Raw genomic sequence first — 13,466 nt, 5'->3', positions numbered from 1 at the left:
TGGGATGCCTGTACAAAGATGAGAAAACAGACACTTCTCACAGCACAGCTCTTTGCCCCCCCCCCCCCCCTCTCTTCTCCAGCCTTGAAACAAAGAGGGGGGTGGGAGGCACTTGAAAAAGAAAAAGTTAACTCATTACAGTCCTAGAGATACAAAATATAGAATAAAATTCACACATCTTTAACAGTCCCCCCTTGAATTTCCTTCTCTCCCTAAACCTAAACATCTGTCCCAATGCTCCGACATCCTCTTCACCAGCTTCCACGACAAGCCATTCCTAGCGAACAGCCTCCCGTGACACTGGATTTGAGCACGGAGAAGTCAGATGATCTTTCCCTAACTGGCAATGACATTATATGGGGGAGACTGGAGGTCATCAGTGCTTCTGATTTGACTGGACCGAAGTTTTCATACAGTTTTCCATATTCTTTTGAGTCATGATCAACAGTCACACAAGGGAAAACCAGTCTCAACACTTCCTTGAAATCAATCCAATTATGATTTTCTTTGAGCTTCACTGTGCTTGTGGTCAACAACACTCGGAATGGACCATCAAACCAGGGTTTTAGGACTTTTCTAACGTGTCTTTTACTACCACCCAATCTCCAGACACAAGTGGGTGGGTTCCTGGTACTTTATCAAAACCTGGAAGAGAAGCAAAAACTCGAAAATGTACTTTAGTCAAATGCTTGTACAAAACTGATCACATAATCTGTCAGACAACCATGTTGCATCTGGAGCTGCTCTGGGAAATAAAATCCTATCCTAGGGGCTGACCCAAAAAGGACCTTATAGGGACAAAGGCCTGTCTCATGGTTAGGCGTATACCTTACTAAAAGAGGGCTACCAGCAGGCACTGTATTAAGGCTTTTGAATCTTTAACTTAGTGTCCCGTTCAGTTCCTTTTCCCTACTCTACTGCTGCTTTGTGGATGGTACGAAGCATGTAAGGCCTGTCCTACACCCAAAACCTTCATCATCTCCTGCATCACTTCACCTGTGAAGTGAACACCTGTGTCACTTTCAATGATCTAAAGTACCCCATACCTGCCCACAACTTCAGCCATAATCTTCTTTACTTCTTTGGGTACGGTTTTGGCCATCCTGAAAACAAGTCATCACATATCAATACATACTCATACATGCCCACCTTGAAGTTGAAGGTAGTCTACAAACGTTGAAACAGATACAAAAAGCAAGACGTGTTTCTTGGGTACCTTAACCACCTTGCCCACGTTGTTCTGGGCACAAATCATTTATCCTTGAGTATGTCTGACTGTTACAGTGCTGAACCCTGGGGCGTACCATATGCTACGTACTAAATCACACATAGCAGTTTTTGTCTGGTGCATCACTCCATGGGTTGCCTGTGCCATTGTGGAGTAGAGGGACCTGGGAAGGCAAAGTTTCCCTTCTTATTTGTAGTCCCCCCTTTTCCATCCACCAGTCCCTTTCCTCCTTCCCCATCTGGTTCTGTAAGGTCTTAAGAACTTTCGGGAGACAGGAGGAGTTATTTCAGGGACCTGAACTGTGGCCACTTAAGACAGGGGTCTGCTTAGGTAATTTGGCAGCCATTTTTGCCGCCTGATCTGCCGTGGCTTTCCCCTTTGCCTCCTCTGCATCTGTTTACAGTGGCCTTTCGTTGCTATCATCACCTCTCATGTTAGTGACAAGAGGGCTTCCATCAGAGACCTCACTGCTTCCCCATTTTCGATGGGTTTACCTGAAGCGATCAAGGAGTCTCTGGCTTTCCGTATGGGCCCATAGTCATGGGCTATCCCAAAAGCACACTTGGAATCAGTGTAAATGTTGGCTGTTTTTCCATCTGCATATCTGCAAGCCATCTTCAGAGTCTTTTAGCTCCACTTCTTGAGCAGACATGTGTGGTAGTTCACGTTTAATCACCACTGCCCAACCTGTGTAGTACCTGCCATCCTGACCATACCTCGATCCATCCACAAAGAGCACATGATCTAGATTACCTAATGGCTGATTTACCAAATCCCACTACCTCTTGTGACATCATCTGCAAACAGTCAGGAGCCTCTTCCTTTGAATCTGGAAGAAAAGGTTAAAGTGCGGTGCCCTAACTATTCCCTCCCCCCTTGATTCAGAGGCAACAGGGTGGCTGGGTCCAAAGTATTACACCTTTGGAGAGCAACATTGTCAGGCAACAAAATGGAACACTGCATTCTCAAATAACGGGCAACAAAACAATCATTTGGATTGTACATTCATGAGGATAGATGTAATATCACCATCACTTTGTGGTTCAGAACTATCTCAGAGCTTTCATCAAGCATAGCTAGTACAACTACTACAGCTCTGATGCAGAAAGGGGCACCTCTGGCCATGGGATCAAGTCTGACTGAATAATATGCTACCGGGCGTTATTGCTGGCCATGCAGTTGGGTGAGGACAGCTGAGTCATGGCCACTCACTTCATAACAATACAATCTAAATGTAATAATCTGATAGGCCCAGTGTGGGGGAACACAAAATTGCCAGCTCTAGGCATAAAAAGCATCTACCACCTCATCTGTGAGGCGGTAGGGACTAAAGGACAAATCAATCACAGTGGAGTGAGTAGGGGTAATGGGAACCTGAGCCAACAAGGTGTGTGTGTGTGTGTGTGTGTTGGGCACGATGTGGGTGTTAGAAACTGTGGCTTCATTAACGGGATGTAGGTCATGTACCATCCAATGGTGAGTGGTTTTGCTTTTCTCAGCTTCTGGGAGTACTGATACAAACATGGACCAGGGAATTTTATCACTAATGGCCAACAAACAAAGTTCCTGGTCATTGAGGGCACCTGTAAGCTTCACAGTGCCGTCCTCCTGATATGAGATACCAGCATGTACTTTTGCAAGCAAATCTGCACCCAGGAGGCAACAAGGGGCGTTACCACTGACCAGCAAACGGGCAAGCACATCTTGGTTAGGGGCAAATCTAATATGGATGGTTTCTGTTGAAAAGGGAGCGTACTACTTTCCCATCCACTTCTACCCAAAGACTGGTGTCCTTGGAGAGTAAATCAGGGGAGGCCATGTTTGTTGTGCACAACTGTTTTGGCTGTTCCAGTATCAATCAAAAACGGGACTACTTCTTTATCACCCAGAGTGAGGGATATCATTGGGCCAGACTGAATCTGCTAAAAATGTTTAAAAGTAGAGCCGATACTGGATTTCCTGTTTCCTAATCTTGATCTAACTCCCCCCTCACCTGTCTTTGTGTTTTCCTTATGACAAAAAAATGGGTGTCTGTGGGGACGGACAGTGATCCGGGCATGGTCAACATAGAATAGAACCCTCTCGTGTGGTGAGGACGAGGAGTACCACACACAGCACAACACTCTCTCTTCTGGGATCTGGGTCCCACAGACTCTGCAGGCCCATCTCCCAGTACCATTATAGGGTGGCAGACTACTTACTTTTTCCTCACTTCAATGAGGCGTTTGACATCAGGGCTGAAGCAATGCCAAAGGAACACTACCTATGGTTGGCACCACTGAACCACCCAATGCTGCTTGATGTTACTCTGCATTTTGGCTTACAGAAGTATCCAACTTTCCCTATCGCAGAATTAATAGACTGGAAAACAGGACTTCTCATCTTCCATGGGAGTGTCTTATAACTAGGGGATGGTCACAAGGGCTGTCGTTGTCTGTAACGTCCACCCCTATCCTCCTCCCTCCGCTCTGAGTCATCTAAGTCCACCCCTTTCAGTCGGACGCTGTGGTCCTCCTTTTGTCCATCAGTAGTGTCCCAGCTATCCATAAGAACAGAGCTCTGATGTTAAGCACAACACTTAACATGTAACACGTAACTTCAAACATTGAAACAAACAGATCTGACAATACAGACATGAACACACAAAGGGTCCATAAGAAACTTTTCATTGACTTCAATTTAAAAAAAATGTACAGCTCAATCAAAACTGTTGGCACCAATAAAAAACCAAAAATCTTCCAAGAAAAATAAAATAAAATCCTCAATGCACATATTATTTAAAAAAACATATATCGTACTCCATACACATTCACATTTTCATGTACTCATTTTCACAAACAGCTCATAACCACGCCCTTATACATAAAATAGGAATTGCATTCACAGCACTGCTAAAAACATCCATCAGTTTTCACACATTTTCGACCCAACTACAACTCAAAGCCACACCCATTCACATTCCACTGAATCATTTGTCTTCCAACATAGCCACATAGTTTACTTTGTTTCATCCCAAAACCTGCAGCACAGACAAACACAGCTTTCCTGGAAACAGATAGCCACACCACACCCAGAATTGTTGATGGTCTGTCGCTGTTGTGCTGTGTTTTCCAATGTCTTCTGGTCTTCACTCTGTGATTAATCAACTCTTATAAGAAGACAATATACAAGTTATAATCATAGTCATTTTGTTAAAAGCTGGATTCCCACATTACACTGTTTGGGAAAGAAGAAAGAAAATTATTGAACAATTCTTCATCTTGTATAATATATTACACATCACTTACTCTGCATGATTCCCTCCCCCCTACTCCTTTGCCCGTTTCTCTTATCTCAGGAATGTTTCTGTGTGAAGGCAGGGGGAAGTGAATCTCTGTAGCTCACACTAGGTACTTTCTTTCTTGCTAGTGCCATCAATTAACATCCTGACACTGCTCTGTTTTCTCACTCACTATATAGGGGTATTTTATACTGGCACATTATAGGGACATTAGCTCAACTGCAGGCACTAAGGGGGGTATTTCTTGTACTGTCATATTATAAGGAGAATTATTACTACTAGGGGTCATTATGGTGAGCTTTACTACTAATGGGGGGCTATGGGCAACATGATTACTAATATGGGCACTATGAGGGCATTATTACTACTAAGGGTGCTCTGGCAGAGAATTATTTCTATTGGTGGGATCTTGTGGAGCACTATTACTGTGGGGGCCACCCTGGCACAGTATCAGCTTAGCACAATTATTTTTGGGGGACATTACGTTTATACTATTAGTGTCCGGGACACTATTTACTGGGTCAGTTATTTTTGTTAGAGCACTGTGTGCCAATAATTGGTGGAAGGGGGCACTATCTGTGTGGTACTAATATTTTCAGGGGCACTGTTTCTGCAGTATAGTATTGGGGAGCACATCAGGCACAGTATTCGGGGTGGCAGGATAGGGTTTTCAAAAGATGTGAAGATGATAAAAGTGGGAAATTAATGTCTGTTTGTCAATCTCTGCAAAGACGAGAGATGGATGAAAAATCATCATGGCGGTCTGGTCTGAAGGGAGAAGATAAGGAAAGAGAACGTCTACATCAAAGGTGACATCACTGGATGTAAGAGGTATGGGGCGCTATGTAGGAGAGGAGATGCTCTGGCTCCTCCCTCTGCTATTTGCAGAAGGAGGATTCAGAGCTGGGTGAGGACGGCCATGGTGGCGGATGGTGGGGGGAACCACAGGCCTTGAGCAGGATCTGGGAGGGGGGGGGGATTCCTGGCTGTAGCCTGCTTTTGTCTATTGTATAATGTAAAACAGGCAGAGCAGCCAGGACAGGCCCTGCCCTCTCTGTATGATGTGTAGAGCGGGGCCTCCATCCGGACCTACACACTTCAATATCGTGCAGCTCCTCCTCCACTCTTCTTTTGGCACTTTTAGGACTAGGAGGGAGGAAGTGAAACTGCAACAGCTCCTGCCACGGAGCTACGTGGGGGGCAGTGTGAGTGGGAGTACAGGAGCTTTATGTCAGGGCCCTGAGTAGGGATGAGCGACTTTCATATTTTGAAAGTTTTCGGTTTGGAGTGTGGTATAATGTGAATTACGCTATAGATTACGTTACCACGGACCATAACGCAATTCCATGACAGAATTCATATGCAGAATTCTAAAGGCATTCCCTCATAATAGAAGTCTATGGCCTGCATACCAGATCCATCCGGTTTACATTATGCAGGGGAGTCCTCTGCTGCATAACGTAAACCGGACAGATCCGTTATGCAGGCTATAGACTTCTATTATGACGGAATGAATAAAAGAATGCCTCTAAAGGCATTCTGTTATGCATTCCGTCATGAAATTGCGTTATGGTCCATGGTAACGGAATCCATAATGCAATTCATATTATACCACAACCCGAACCGAAAATTAATTTCAAAATATGAAATTCGCTCATCCTTAGCCCTGAGTATTGAGTACACGCGTCTATGTAGGATGAGGGTGAGGCTCTTACCGTCATCCTCAACAATATAATTTTCAGTGTTTGTTGGGAGTGGCCTATTATATGTAGGAGGGGCTTATAACAAAGGGCTGGGCCAACATTTTTACACAGCACACTACGTGCACCGCATTTTTTTTTTAGAAGAGGCTTAGAAAAAAGAGCGGGGACAAAAAAAAATCTTTTAGGACCCCCCTAGACAAAATTCCTGGGTGCTCCCCTGAAAGTATGTGAAAATTGGGAAATATAAAGTACATAAAGAATTGACAAAGCGCTATCCTAGCGCGAAACAGCTGTTGCCTTACATTGCTGCATCAGTGACCCGCATCTGCTGTGTTTTAACCGACAATAAAGCTACGTTTTGTGAACATTCGTGAGTGCCGCTTTTTCCTCAGTTTTTTCATTTATGCGATTTTGGACTGTGTGCTTTAGCAGAGCACCACCGGTATAACAGCATGATTCCTGGAAGAGAGTGTTATTGACATTACATTACGCTGAGTAGTGCTGGCTGTGGTTTCTTTTGTATTTCCATAAAGAATTTTAGCCATATACACGGGTCAGTGTCACGACATTGAATCATGTTACCAGTAGATCTGATGTGCCACAGTCGTATTGCTTACATACGGCCTTAAAGGGGTTGGCCCCTTTCTGGCAACTGCTAACCAAAGTGTTTGTAAGATGACAATATGGCACTAACTAATATAGTCTTTGTTGATATTCGGCACCATTTTCGATATTTCATAATGTATTCTCCCTTGTTGGCCAAGTCTTTTGCGCTGTCCACATAGAGGTCCTGTCCATAAAATGGCTGCTGATGGAGGGTCATGTGACCAGATACATCATCCAGTCTCCTCCACTCAAATACACTATACCTGTACCAGGGGCATCATTAGGTCAAAACATTCGGGGCTTGAGCCCCGGATGTTTTGTCCAGTGCCCCGAATTTCATGCCTCCTGTATCTGTGACAGCGTCTGTTCAATCCTCCTGCTCCTTCCATTCAATTCTACAGAATTTACTGCAGCATTCTAAATAAAATAAAAAAATCATAGAAACTGTGTCACCAGCTCAAAGGGTCACTGAGTTTTAGTAAAACTTTTTATATGTCATAGAGACAGCCAGGGGCGTTGCTAGAGTCTGAAAACATCCGGGGCACAAGCCCACTGTGTTGAGATTGCACATTAAAGGCATGCTTAAAGGGGTCTCGTGGGATCACGCGCTGCAGGATGGGATTGCGCACCAAAGTGACTGAACTCATGCCTGCGCAGCCCGCAAGTAGCGGATCAGCGTAACAAGTACAAGGGGGGTGGGGGGGGGGTGATCTGTGAGGTTGCCCAGAGTCCACTCCCATCAATATTAAAGGCCCCAAGCAAAGATTTCTGCAGTGGTGAGAAAATGAAACATAACAGATATTGGAAAGTTACCGAATGTTGTATTATATAATGACTGCAGTCTGCAGTACTGCACTGCACATAAACCAGAACACCCCTTTAAGCATGCTTTTAATGTGCAATTTCCACACAGTGGGCTTGTGCCCCGGATGTTTTCAGACCCTAGCAACGCCCCTGACCTGTACTAAACTCCCAACAGGGCAAGCGCAGATGGCAGATGTGGTGTATTTGAGTTGAGAAGGCTGAGTGATGTGTCTCGAGTTATTTTTGCCTGGTCACATGACCCTCCATCAGCCGCCATCTTATGGACAGATCTCCTGTGTGGACTTCACAGAAGATTTGCCTAACGAGGGGACATGGCTTATGAAATATACGAAACAGCACAGAAAATCAGTATTGGCTATATTAGTAAGTGTCATATGGTCATCTTATATACACATTAGTCAAAAGTAGCCTAAAAGTGGCCAGCCCCTTTAACCTGTTTAGGACATAGGGCGTACCGGACCTGCGGTTTGCGGTTTTACCTTATGCGCCGGGCGGTGGTGCCATTGGGTCCCCATGCGGCTGTAGGGGGGACCCGATGCCATGGAAGGCAGCACGATGCCTTCCGGTGACGAGCCTGTGAGATCCAGCCCGGAAGCTGTATGAGTAATACACACTGTATTACTCATAGAGCCAATGCATTCCAATACAGAAGTATTGGAATGCATTGTAAAAGGGATTAGACCCCCAAAAGTTGAAGTCCCAAAGTGGGACAAAAAATAAAGTAAAAGAAAAGTTGAAAAAATAAAGTTTCCCCCCCAAAAATTAAAAGTTTATAGAGCCGTATCGACCGGCTCTATAAACATATCACATGACCTAACCCCTCAGATGAACACCGTAAAAAATAAAAACTGTCCTAAATGAACCATTTTTTTGTCACCTTACATCACAAAAAGTACAACAGTAAGCGATCAAAAAGGCGTATGCCCACCAAAATAGTACAAATCTAACCATCACCTCATCCTGCAAAAAATAAGCCCCTACCCAAAACAATCGGCCAAAAAATTTAAAAACTATGGCTCAGAATATGGAGACACTAAAACATAATTTTTTTTGTTTTAAAAAGCTGTTATTGTGTAAAACTTAAAGTAAGTAAATTAAAAAAAAGTATACAGATTAGGTATCGCCGCATCCGTATCCACTGGCTCTAGAAAAATATCACATGACCTAACCCCTCAGATGAACACAGTAAAAAAAAAAAAAATGGTGTAAAATAAGCAATTTTTTGTCATCTTACATCACAAAAAGTGTAATAGTAAGCGATCAAAAAGTTATGTGCACCCCAAAATAGTGCCAATCAAACCATCAACTCATCCCGCAAAATATTAGACCCTATCTAAGATAATCGCCCAAAAACTGAAAAAACTATGGCTCTCTGACTATGGAGACACTAAAACATTACATTTTTTTTGTTTAAAAAATGAAATCATTCTGTAAAACTTACATAAATAAAAAAATAGTATACATATTAGGTATCGCCGCGTCCGTGACAACCTGCTCTATAAAAATACCACATGATCCTGTCAGATGAATGTTATAAATAACAAAAATATAATACTGTGCCAAAACAGCTATTTCTTGTTACCTTGCCTCACAAAAAGTGTAATATAGAGCAACCAAAAATCATATGTACCCTAAACTAGTACCAACAAAACTTCCACCCTATCCCGTAGTTTCTAAAATGGGGTAACTTTTTTGGAGTTTCTACTCTAGGGGTGCATCAGGGGGTCTTCAAATGGGACACGGTGTCAAAAAACCAGTCCAGCAAAATCCGCCTTCCAAAAACCGTATTTCATTCCTTTCCTTCTGTGCCCTGCCGTGTGCCCGTACAGAAGTTTACGACCACATATTGGGTGTTTCTGTAAACTACAGAATCAGGGCCATAAATATTGAGTTTTGTTTGGCTGTTAACCCTTGCTTTGTAACTGGAAAAAATGGATTAAAATGGAAAATTTGCCCAAAAATTTAAATTCTGAAATTTCATCTCTATTTGCCAATAACTCTTGTGGAACACCTAAAGGGTTAACTACGTTTGTAAAATCAGTTTTGAATACCTTGAGGGGTGTAGTTTCTTAGATGGGGTCACTTTGTTGGAGTTTCTACTCTAGGGGTGCATCAGGGGGGCTTCAAATGGGACATGGTGTCAAAAAAAGTAGTCCAGCAAAATCTGCCTTCCAAAAACCGTATGGCATTAATTTCCTTCTGCGCACTGCCGTGTGCCCGTACAGCAGTTTACGACCATATATGGGGTGTTTCTGTAAACTACAGAATCAGGGCCATAAATATTGAGTTTTGTTTGGCTGTTAACTCTTGCTTTGTAACTGGAAACAAAATATTAAAATGGAAAATCTGCCAAAAAAGTGAAATTTTGAAATTGTATCTCTATTTTCCATTAATTCTTGTGGAACACCTAAAGGGTTAACGACGCTTGTAAAGTCAGTTTTGAATACCTTGAGGGGTGTAGTTTCTAGAATGGGTGGTTTCTATTATGTAAGCCTCACAAATAGACCTGAATTGGTCCTTAAAAAGTTGGTTTTTGAAAATTTCTGAGAAATTTCAAGATTTACTTCTAAACTTCTAAGCCTTGTAACGTCCCCCAAAAATAAAATGTCATTCCCAAAATGATCCTAACATGAAGTAGACATGTGGGGAATGTAAAGTAATAACTATTTTTGTAGGTATTACTATGTATTATAGAAGTAGTGAAACTGAAACTTGGAAATTAGCAAATTTTTCAAAAATTTGGGCAAATTTGGTATTTTTTTAAAAAAATTAAAAAATTAATTTTTGACTCAATTTTTCCAGTGTCATTAGGTACAATATGTTATGAAAGAAAAATCTCAGAATGGCCTGGATAAGTCAAAGCTTTTTAAAGTTATCACCACTTAAAGTGACACTGGTCAGATTTGCAAAAAATGGCCTGGTCTGTAAGGTGAAATAAGGCTGTGTCCTTAAGGAGTTAAGGTATTTGGAGGCATCATTGCTTAGTTCTGACAGGATTTCATCCTGTTTTTGGCACAAAGCATACAGCTATCACACATATTGTTCACATGATCATGTGATTTAGGCTCCATTCACACGTCCGTAGAGCATTGCGGATCTGCAATACACCCGGCCGGCACCCCATAAAAAAATGCCTATTCTTGTCCGCAATTGCGAAAAAGAATAGGACATGCTCTATTTTCTTGCAGAGCTGCGGACAGGAAGATCGGGGCCACACTCCGGAAATGCGGATGCGGAGAGCACATAGTGTGCTCTCCACATCTCTTCCGGCCCCATAGAGAATGAATGGGTCCGCACCCGTTCCGGATAATTGCGGAACGGATGCGGACCCATTCTACGGATGTCTGAATGGAGCCTAAAGCCTTAAAAGGGGGTTTGATAAGAATGAATTAAAATGACTACAATCAACCCATCTGAATGTGAGTAGGACTGGTTGCCACCACTTGCAGAACTGCCTACAGGGGTGAGGGAGCACAGCCTTTCTACATTGCTTTACAATGGAAGGTAATGATAGAGTGCTACCTATGATACGCCATCATGGCGAATAATAACCTCACCATTATGTAGTGCAGGGGTCAGCAACCACCAATACTCCAGCTGTGGTGAAACTACAACTCCCATACACTGCTCAATTCATCTCTGTGGGAGTTCCAAGAACAGCCAAGCAAGTGTGTGCTGGAAGTTGTAGTTTCTCCACAGCTGGAGTGCCGAACGTTGCTGATCCCTGATGTAGTCTGTGCCAGAGTGTGTAGTAGGGCCCACAGCCTCACCCCATCTAGGCAGCTCTGCAAGTGGAGGCAATCAGTGCTGCTCACATTCTACGACAGGTTGCTGATGGCCATTTTAACTCATTCCCAGAGAACCCCTTTAAAGTGGGTGATTTATTCACAATTGGTACCGGTTATTTTCAAAACCATCTCTGTTCTTGGCCACTAGGATAGTAGATATGGAAATGGTCCAATTTTCTTAAGCTGTATAGATTTTGTCAGACTTTATCTATATTTCTATCATTGGTGATTTCTATTGAAACCTTGTTCTAATACATGTCGCCCTTCTGTAAATGTTCATGTTTCTACCTTACAAATGTGAAAATTCTAATTTTGGAAAGCTGAATAGATATAGCTGCTTGCTGAATCCTTGGACACCTTTATTTAGTTCTGGTCATTGGTGGGAGTTTTGCCACCTGGAAACCCTGACAATTACATTTTCTGCCATGTTTACATTTTTATTATAGATACTTAAACCAGAGAACTACTTAAAAAGACAACATAAAATTACTAAGAATTGAATCAGGCTCTGTCAACATCTCCATCAAGAGATCCGGTCATATATGGTGGGAAGATGATGGTCAAAATGATGGTCACCATGGCAGAACATGACAGATCTCATTGTAAGTCAATGGGGTCTGTCGCACACCACTGGTGGACAGCATATGGCAGATCCAACACTCTGTTGTAATTTTGCTTCAGCTATGACAAAGAGAAACATGGAAAACTTGACAGAAACATGAAAAGGACCTAAGGTTTTGTTAACCTTGACACTAGTATTTCCATTGCTCTGTCAATGTCACGGTCTCTCCTGTGACAGGGGTCAGAAGATCTAAGAGACTGGCTGCACGTGATGTGATCTGACAGCCTCTCTGGTTTCACTTGTTTCTGTGTTGTTGCTGGGTGTGACCACACTTCTGCTCTCAGGTGTAGCTTTAGTAGTCATTCCAACTCCTCTATTTAGTCTGGCCTTACCCATCATGCTATGCGGTTGACAGCTCCTTTCTGGTTGTGAAGAGATGGTGTCTGGTTCTCCTCTGAGTTCCTGCTCGTCTGAGTACCTTGGAGTTAAGTGTATTTTCCCTATTTCTTGTTCGTTGTATGCCCCTACTTTTTGGTATTAGGCCTGAGGGAGTCTCTTGTTCCTTCAGCTGGGAAGGAACAGGTCATCTCTTGTCCTGACACTATTTCCAGGGCCCCTTATGGTCAGTTAGGGTCCTAGGTTCCAGCGTATGAACATTCCTACCATCAAGGTCTGTTCATATTTATAGTAGTCAGGGCTCGGTTTAGGGATTCAATAGGTGGTGACCTTTTTCCCTTTTACCTAGTTTCCAGGCCTAGTACCTTTTCCCTTCCCTCTTGTGGTCGGTGTGGAGTTATCTACCCACACTGCGCCGTGACAGTCAAGGAGCAGAACAGTGAAGAAAACAGAAGCTTTGGAACAGTTGCATGATAGACATAAGGGTCACCCAACGGACCCCAATGACTACTTATTTATACAGTGCTTACATAGTCCACAGCACTAGAGAGACTATCATCACTCACATCTGTCTCTGTCACCACCATTTACATACCATATTAACTTATTTGTATGTTTTTGGGGTGTGAGAGGAAACCAGGAAACCCAGTAGAAGCCTACAGAACAAACAAACTCTGTGCAGATAGTGCCCCTTGTCAGATTGAGACAATTTTTGCCACTTTTTTAAAAAGTCTCAATTGATAAATCTGGAGTTACACTAATTAACATAACCAACCATGTCCACTTTCCCACCCACTTCTAAAAAAACTGGAGTGAGTGGTTTAAAGTACAAAATGTAGAAAAATAAAGCAAAAATCCATATTTTTTAATGGTTTTCTATCTATACAGCTATCTATAAATGTATTGTCCCTTACATCTCCTAGCTACCCTCTATATACACTCATTGACAAAATATAGTGCACCTAGATAGAAATGTTCGATTGCTGCATAACTGAGTATGCAGTTATGTCTCAAGTAGATATATACACTGTAAATGATTACATGTGTGATCTGATTAGACACTGGGTTTTGCCACAAG

This window comes from Bufo bufo, chromosome 4, assembly GCF_905171765.1.
Source record: "Bufo bufo chromosome 4, aBufBuf1.1, whole genome shotgun sequence".
NCBI lineage: Eukaryota > Metazoa > Chordata > Amphibia > Anura > Bufonidae > Bufo > Bufo bufo.
The sequence above is the reverse complement of the archived record's forward strand: the minus strand, read 5'-3'. Positions refer to the sequence as shown.